The sequence below is a fragment of the Salmo trutta genome, chromosome 10 (genome assembly GCF_901001165.1).
Source record: "Salmo trutta chromosome 10, fSalTru1.1, whole genome shotgun sequence".
NCBI lineage: Eukaryota > Metazoa > Chordata > Actinopteri > Salmoniformes > Salmonidae > Salmo > Salmo trutta.
The window spans coordinates 13,404,131-13,414,081 of NC_042966.1; positions in this window are offsets into that span (position 1 = coordinate 13,404,131).

A 9,951-nucleotide genomic window follows, 5' to 3' on the forward strand; every position below is an offset into this window, starting at 1 on the left:
ATAACACTCCAAATTGAGCTAAGATGCATCCAATTTCCTTTGATCATCCTTGAGATGTCACTACAACTTGCATGTCTGAGCAGAAACTATACCATGAAGTCCAAGGAACTGTCCATAGATCTCCGAGATAGAATTGTGATGAAAAATATGGAACTACCCAGACTCTGCCTAGAGCTGGCCGTCTGACCAAACTGAGCAACCAGGCAAGAAGGACCTTGGTAAGGCAGGTGACCAAGAACCAAATGACCACTCTGATAGAACTATAGTTCCTTGGCTGAGATGGGAGAACGTGTCAGAAGGACAACCGTGTCTACAGCACTTTATGGGAGTGTGGCCAGACTGAAGCCACTCCTGAGAAAAAGGCACGACAGCACACCTGGAGTTTTCCAAAAAGGCAAATGAAATACAAAAATATTCTGTGGTCTGATGGGACAAAAATTTGACTCTTTGGCCTAAATGCAAAGCGCTAAGTCTGGAAAAAACAGCAATAACTCATCACACATTGAACACCATCCCTACCGTGAAGCATGGCGGTGGCAGCATGCTATGGGGATGCTTTTCAGCAGCTGGGACTGGGAGACTGATAAGGATAGAGGGAACAATGAATGGAGCCAAATACAGGCAAATCCTTGATGAGAACTGGCTTTAGAGTGCAAACAACAGACTGGGGCAAAGATTTACATCCTAACAGGACAAATGACCCCAAGCATACAGCAAAAGCAATGCTGAAATGGCTTCAGAACAAGAATGTGAAAGTCCTTGAGGGGTCCAGCTAAAGCCCAGACTTGAATCCCATTGAAAATGTGCGGAAAAACTTGAAGATTGCTGTTCACCGCCGCTCTCCATCTAACAGAGCTTGAGAAAATCTGCAAGGAAGAATGGGAGAAAATCCCCAAATATAGATGAGTATGTCTGTATCAGCTTTGCACAAGACGACTCAAGGCTGTAATCGTCACCAAAGGTGCTTCTACAAAGTATTGACTTCGGGGTGTGAATACTTATGTGAATTAGATATGTCTGTATTTCACTTTCAATACATTTGCAAAAGTTCTAAAAACATGTTTTCATTTTGTCATTATGGGGTATTGTGTGTAGATGGGTGAGAAGAAATATAAATGTAATCCATTTTGAATTCAGACTGTAACACAACAAAATGTGGAATAAGTCAAGGAGTATCAATACTTTCTGAAGGCACTGTAGAACCATTTTTGTGTGTGTACTGAGGTTAATCAGCGAAGCTAATATTAGATTATTTTTCAATCTAAAATGGGCTGATGTCCTTTATTTTAATACACTACTGGTCAGAATAGTTTTTTTGTGGAAACGTTAAAAGTGTGACATTATTTTTTACAAAATGCAAAGATTTTTAAAAGATTTGCTTTGTGCAATGTGTCACAGTTAGCAATAATATTTTGTTGACCCAAAGAGTAAGCAGCATAGTCAGATGACTTTATGCATCTCACATTTATGCTGCCTACAAGTAGTTAAATAGTAAAATATGATGGAAACTTGATATTTACAGTACAAATATCTTTATGACTGTATACCACAGAAAACAACTTGTTGCCTTCCTTTTGAAATGTGTACTACTAATTTAGAACTGAGCACTTGACTTTGCACATTTCTGTTACATGCCGTGTCAGTTATGATGCTTTGTATACATGTTATACTCCTAGTTATGCCAGTGTGACTGCTGTTTTATAGCATTTATTTATCAATAGAAATCAAATACATATTTCTGCTTTATCAAAAGCACTTTCTCAGACTGATTGAATGTATGACTTGTTTATCAAATATGTGGCAAAAATGCTTCTTAACATTAACTGTGTTCAATCATTTTCTTGTAAGTTGGTTGTAACTGTATGAACAATTTAAATGAACCATTTAATTGTTCAATATAATTCTGAGCCTACTGTGCCCTCCTCTTTCATGTTTATACAACTTGAAATGACTTAACTGTTTATGGGACCATATTTCACAACGTGTTTGTCCTCAATTAAGGTGGACACAGAGACATACACTATATCTAAACCTTTGTGTGGTTCATGTTTGATTTCATTTGATTGATAGTGATTTGATTGAAACTGAAAAGTCGGATGCACTAGCACAGAGGAGAGCATAACAGATTTGTTTTTTAACTTTTCTTTTGCCTGTTGAATAGAATGTTACCACCTTCATGCCTTACTAAATCCTTTCTCAACTATGTAATTATTATATTACTATTTCAGATTGTTTTATTAGAGTTAAGGATTACTCTAAAAGTTCTATATTCATACACAATGCAGGATGCCATTTTTTATTCTAAAATAAATGACATATACATTTCACCTATGTGTCTTGATCTCTTGAGCTAAGGAAGTTTTACGTTTTCCATGTGATCATACACGAGCATGGCTGCAATTCCTGTTGTGATTTTACAGATCTGCCGGAATGATGTTTACGCCAATGTTGCACACTGTTGTTCCAACCTGGCTAAACAAAGTAGTCAGTTATGAACTATGGTAGAAACAAGACTACACTATAGCTTTTCACAAAATACTGAGTCAGAGCCTTTCAGAGTAGTACCTCTAAGGGGAACCATTGTCATGTTACCCTGCGTTTGAGCTTTTAGACTTTGCCATGACCTTTCCATGGTTCTCTAATGACCCTTCACTGAACAACAAAGCTTGTGTATTGTTGTATTGTAGATGGGACAGATAACTTGATATGGTATAGATTATTTTCTGTGTGACCCATGTATTAAATGTGTAACCAGCAGAGGGCAGAAGGAACTTTAAAATCATGCAATGTGTTCAGACTAATGATGTATATAAACTCTGGATTGCAGATACTATTCACTGGATAGCAGGCTAGTGATTACTTTGCAATGCTTGCAGTTAGCCACTGTTTCCTTCCAAACCAGTCATTGTTGAATTTGCGATTGTATGGTCCCAATTCTTGGTTTATGGGGCTCTTTTCCAAGCTTAAAATGCTAAACATTCCACATTGGTCATGCTGTCAATCCAGCATGATTTCTGCTGCGCTCAAAACAACTGTTAACTCAGAATTGGGAAATCTGACTTCAGTGAGTTCAAGACAACTGGGAACTCAGGAAAAAAACTAGCTCAGACTGGGAAAATAAGTTTTGAACGGTCATCCAACTCAGAATTCTAAGTCGGGAACTCAGGCCTCTTTCTAGAGCTACGACCTGAAGATCACTGACATCATCATGATTCAACCTTGTTTTCCCACCATAAATCCAGAGAACACCAGACTTCGATGACAAAGTTTGATGACAAAATTTGCCCACGAAGGACCGCCGTGCCACTTTACTGTTCAAGTGAGCACAGCACAACAAGGTGAGTCCAAAAATGTCTTGTCTTGTATGCTGCTGCATATATTATGTAATATGCCAGGGAGATATGTATACTGTAGCTAAGAAAGTAATACTAAGTGTATGTTGTGTAGTAAGCTGTTAGTAGCCCATGTGCCTCACCCTAATAATTTGGTCCCTTTTCCCCCTTATAATTTATCCTACTGTTCTGACTTGGTGGTGCACATGTAGCCTATAGCCTGTTTTAGAGAAATGTAATCAGCAAATATTATAAGAGCTTTCATTGTCTGCTTATATGCCCCCTTTATTTATCCTACGGTTCTGACTTGGTGTACAGGGAGAATACTGGAAGAACGGCCCATGTTCTGAATTCAGTTGCTGTACATTTTCAAAAGAGCTGAACAAATAGTTATATTGACTGCGTCCGTCCAAGCTCTTAATCGAAATGATGGATTGCCTCTTATCCGCTTGTCATCCCTTTATGCCATTGTTTGTACATCTCAGTTGTCAGTAGAAACCACATTTGCTTAAGCAATTCAGCCATATCAGCTATGTTTTTTTAAAGGCAGTAAATGAGACTGAAAGAACTGTTTCACTGCCAGACAAGGCTCCGCTGATAGCCAGGTGTAGCAATGGTAAGATGCTGTTCTTGGGACAACTTTATGTAGGCCCTAACAGTTTGTGGGCACCGTTTGTCACTGTTATAGTGCAATTAATGTATTGTTTAGTGTTGTGTAGTGGCTTTGCTGGAATGCATCCCCATATTTTCTTTTGGGGGGGGGGGGGGGTTGGCCCCACCAAGATTTACATGCTAAAATCGCCACTGATGTAAGCTCCCTGAGGAGGATGAGCTGGCCAATCAGGAGTCTAGAGGAGGATGAGCTAGCCAAACACTACTTGCATGAATATTTTTAATGACCAGTAAACGCCCACAGAAAAGCTGCTTTTTAACATACTTCTAACAATTTTTTGGAAGGAAAACTATTTCTCTCATATTGAAGGGAAACTACTTCATTCATATTATAAGTAATTATAGGTCATATTTCATAGAAATCTGGAAACATTGGGCAGTTACTTTAAGTATTTGTTTGTTGTAGTGGGGACAGTAACATCAGTACTATAAAATAAATTATACTGTCAGGAAAATGTTTTTATGTATTTTTTATTTTACATCTTTAGCTTTAAAAGTATGCATTAGGTGTCTGTAATAGAATAAAAGTGGCAAAAACAAATGTAGATATTAATACATGCATTTATATATCTTCCTAAATATTTCAACGGTGGGGGTGTGCCTGGATGGAGGTGCGTGGCTTCCAAACAACCCCCCCCCGTCAGTCAGCTAGTGTATATATGAACCATTTGTTCAGACCAATGACATATATAAACCCTCGGTTGCAGATGCTGTTGTGTAGTTGCCATGGAGAGGCTTTGAAGCCACCAGTCGGCCATATTGGCACTCTCTAGTAGAGCAGTCCTCTACAGGAATTTATGGAATTCTACAGTATTTCAATTAAATGTTTCAAGGACAAAATTACATGTATTTAAGCATTGTTTTGTTATAGCGGGGACAGTAACTTTAGAAAAAAAAATACTTTAAGGAACATTTTATTATTTAATCATTTTTAGGTTTAGCTCACATAATGTAAAAATATGCATCAAGGTGTCTGTAATAGAATAAACATGTTAAAAATGAATGTAGACATTAATAAATTCATTTCTATAGCTTCCAAAATATTTTTTACATTTGAGGAGTGCCAAGATGGCTGTGGCTTCAATACAGCGCCCCCTGTCAGTCATCCAGGGTTTATACACATCATTGGTTCAGACAGAGGATGGAACAAACTCCTCATGCAGTGATTTTTTTTCTATACAATTTAAAGATATGGGTAACATTAATTTGCTTATGCCTGTGTAGTAACACTAATTACTTTGGTAACATTGTTAATGCATAATAATGTAGTTATAGCTTTGCAATTGCATAGCGGTTTATGTTATTACACAAGCGGAATAATTGGAACAGTCCCCGTTGTGTAATTGCAATTAAAATGCAATTACTGAAGTGGTATGTGTTAATAAAATAGGTAGGCTTATATAGCATATTCATCTTGTTTAAAACTTCAAAGTTAAGCAATTATCTTAAAAGAACTGCTGAACAGTTTGTGCAGATACCGTAAAGACTAGTACCTAAAAAGGTGAACAATAGCAGAGATCTCCACCATCTCCTTTGTGGTAAGTTATCAGTCATGATATTGCCTTACACTCATGTTGCAAAATAACTTGTGGACATGAATTATGAAAGCCCCATCAAGTCTTTTATATATGTGTATCTGACTCATGCTGCAGTTTTACAGTAAATTGTGAAGAATCTGGTTTAATTGGTGAACTGAAATGCAAATATTTATGGTAAATCAGCTGAATTTAATGTGCCAATTTGATTGGGAGTGGAGGGCTTGCGCTGCACATTCCTCCTGGATGGCATACGAGTTCCTTTCAGAGGAGGATAATGGAAAACAATCTCACCTTTTCCAGGTTAACATAAGTGCAGCTGACAACTAGCAATATTTTGTGAAGTGATGGGATGAAATATACCACTCCCTCCCAGTCTTCTCCATATACATACACACACACACACACACACACACACACACACACACACACACACACACACACACACACACACACACACACACACACACACACACACACACACACACACACACACACACACACACACACACACACACACACACACACACACACACACACACACACACACACACACACACACACACACACACACACACACACAGGTCAGAGGTGCATTCAATTAGATATAACATTTTCTACATTGAGTGGCGGTTTGTAGTGAATGCAGGGGCGCAACTTTCACTGGGGACGGGGGGAGGGACATGTCCTCCCCACATTCTGAAATGTCATTTTGGTTGCCCCCAGTTTTAACATGGAATGTGATACAAAGCATGGCTCCGGTGTGCTTTAGGACACCACAGAGTGGGCTGACAGGCTGTGTGAAGGCAAAGCTTCTGGATGGCTGGACCAGCACGGGAGAGTTGAGCATGGTTCAGTGTGTACGTGTTGCACTCTTTCACCGAGTTGTAAAGGTAGCAAAACAGAAACTGCCTACTCTTTAGTTGACTGATGTAGCAGCTAAGGTAACTGCTGTTTAACTTAACAGAAAAAAATCTCAACTAGATGTTATTTGCAGTGCTGAGCTAGTAACTGTCATGTAACGTTAGATAATGTTTCATCCTCTCTCGACTGAGGTGAATACATAAGCTAAGCTAGTGAGTATCTACCACAGCCAGGTCAGCTGTAGCCTCTGACAGATAATGATATGAGGTTTCTACTTCTACTACTACTACTACTACTACTAACAGCAGTTGTTTGTATGGAAATGTTTTGTAGCCTTTGTTTTGTCCCGTTTCAGAAGAAAATGAACTTGGCTAGCATTCGCTTCTTGATGTATCGTTTAGCGAGAGAGAGAGAGAGCTGGCCAGAAGTTGGCTTACATTAGCTATTATTTTTGCCTCAATCAAACTAGACCTGAATCAAACGATGAAACCATCGGCCAAATGATTGAAGATTGATATTCTGATGTTTTTTCTGTGTAATGTCAGTGGTATTAGTCAGTACGACAATGTAACTTTATTGATCTGTCAGTTTCCCTATCTAATTCTCTTACTTTTCACACTGACACAGTCAGTAATAAACAGCTGTAAAGTTACAGGATTCACTGTCATGGTGCACGGTAGAGGCAAAGATTTTTATAACCAAACCAAGATAGACCACAGGCTGTTGTTTCCAATGGGAACAGATAGTGGGCAGAACAAGCAAGGAGGTGGGCAGATCCAAGCACGAGCTAGCGAGATCCTATTGGCCCGTTCTAGCATGCGTCTTAATTTTTTCGATTAGGGAACGCCTACTCTGAAATCCGCTTGTACAATAACTCAATTTGACTTTGAACTCCTAAACAACGCAATTTTTTAAAACTTTGCCAAAAGCTAAAGTCTACAAAACTTTGTTCACTCTGTTCATAACAGATTCTAGTTTTGGGAACAGAAAACTGTATTGAGATCTCATCGATGAGAACATTTGCAGAATGTAGGCCAAAATCAATCTCGTTCCATCTTCTCCCACTGCCCGCCAGTGGGCTTCCTCTCACTACCATATTTGGTAGTGAGTGAAAACGCCAAGCGGATGCTTCATATTTATACATCCAGTGAAAGATCGGTCTCATTCTTTTATCTGTGGTAGAGGTCTGCGGGACGGATTTCTTCATCCCGCTCCCGCTGGCTTTCTGTCCGACTCCCACCCGGTACTGCAAGAACTGGTCCCAAACCCAACCGCAGTCCTGCAATGTTATTTTAGGCGTATGAGACGCAGCACACCTGCCAGCCATGGTCACAGCTATTTGGTGTCCTATTGGCAATATCAAATGCGCAAAAATAACTTAAGAAATATGCTCAATTACCAGAGATTCTCACATGGCCCTTAGATTGTATTACTGGGCTATATCAGCCAATATGCTAGATGTAGTTAAAGAGAGCAGAGTAGGAGAGACTTGCACTTTCTCTTGAGCCATCTTTATAGCCTACCTTTTAGGAGTGGGAAGATTCCCAGCGGGGTCAGACAGCCAGGGAAGACCAGTCTACAGAGCTCAGGGGAATTTTGCAGTATATTAACAATATCAGTGAATTATACAAAGTTCCATCTTGAGTTGATGGGTAGACCTACAGTAGCTACATGACAGCAGCTGAAGCTTAAAGCTACAGTCTGGGATCTGAGAATAATAGTCATTTCAATTATTGAACCATTTATTCTATTCTTGGATAGTATAATGTATAAATGTACACCAAGGTAATTATTTGTCATGCCTCATTTTAGGAGGATCAGATGGTGACAGGGGTCTCAGCAAGGTCAGGCAACCAGGGAAGACCAATCTGTGACAGAGGTGAGGGGAATTTTGCAGATACAACACTTTATTTTCTCTGTCCAGCAAACACTGGACAAGCCAGATGCTATTTTAAGGCAGTCTGACAAACCTCCAAAGTTGACTTCCAAACTGTATCAAGGGTTGATAGAGGCTTTTCCCAATGACACAAATCATGTCAAACAAAAATGTGGGGAAGACCTGGGAGATGCTATTGATGAATGGATACAGATAAATTAGAATACCCAGTCCTGTTCATATAATCTCAGATATACAGTGCATTCAGAAAGTATTCAAACCCCTTGACTTTTTCCACATTGTTACATTACAGCCTTATTCTAAAATTGATTCAATCGTTTTTTCCCCCTCATCAATCTACACACAATACCCCATAATGAAAACAGCAAAAACAGGTTTTTAGCACACCTGTACTTAGGGAGTTTCTCCCATTCTTCTCTGAAGATCCTCTCAAGCTCTGTCAGGTAGGATGGGGAGTGTCACTGCACAGCTATTTTCAGGTCTCTCCAGAGATGTTCGATTGGGTTCAAATCCGGGTTCTGGCTGGGCCACTCAAGGACATTCAGACACTTGTCCCAAAGCCACTCCTGCGTTGTCTTGGCTGTGTGCTTAGGGTCTTTGTCCTGTTGGAAGGTGAACCTTCCCCCCCAGTCTGAGGTCCTGAGCGCTCTGGAGCAGGTTTTCATCAAACATCTCTCTGTACTTTGCTCCGCTCATCTTTCCCTCGATCCTGACTAGTCTCCCGGTCCCTGCCGCTAAAAAAACATCCCCACAGCATGATGCTGCCACCACCATGCTTCACCGTAGGGATGGTGCCTGGTTCCCTCCAGACGTGACGCTTGGAATTCAGGCCAAGGAGTTCAATCTTGGTTTCATTAGACCAGAGAATCTTGTTTCTCAAGACTCCAAGCAGGCTGTCATGTGCCTTTTACTGAGGAGTGGCATCAATCTGGCCACTGTACAATAAAGGCCTGATTGGTGGATTGCTGCAGAAATGGTTGTCCCTCTGGAAGGTTCTCACATCTCCACAGAGTAACTCTGGAGATCTGTCAGTGACCATCGGCTTCTTGGTCACCTACCTGATCAAGGCCCTTCTCCCCCGATTGCCCAGTTTGGCCAGGCAGCCAGCTCTAGGAAGAGTCTTAGTGGTTCCAAACTTCTTCCATTTAAGAATGATGGAGGCCACTGTGTTCTTGGGGACTTTCAATGCTGCAGAAATGTTTTGGTACCCTTTCCCAGATCTGTGCCATGACACAATCCTGTCTCGGAGCTCTACAGACATTTCCTTCGACCTCATGGCTTGGTTTTTGCTTTGACATGGTCTGAATACTTATGTAAATAAGGTATTTCTGTTTTTTATTTGTAATAAATTTGCAAACAGTTCTAAAAACCTGTTTTTGCTTTGTCATTATGGGGTATTGTGTGTAGATTGATGAGGGGAATTTAAAAAAATAATAATTTTAAGATAAGGATGTAATGTAACAAAATGTGGAAAAAGAGAAAGGGTCTGAATACTTTCCGAATGCACTATAAATTACTGCAATTTAAGACCATCCATAGAACGTACGCCAGTGAAACTGAATATCATGCACTCAGAAATTGTATTATTCTGCTGGAGGTGTAAAGCACAAAAGGGGACATATTTGCATATGTTGTGGTTTTGTGAAGGCTG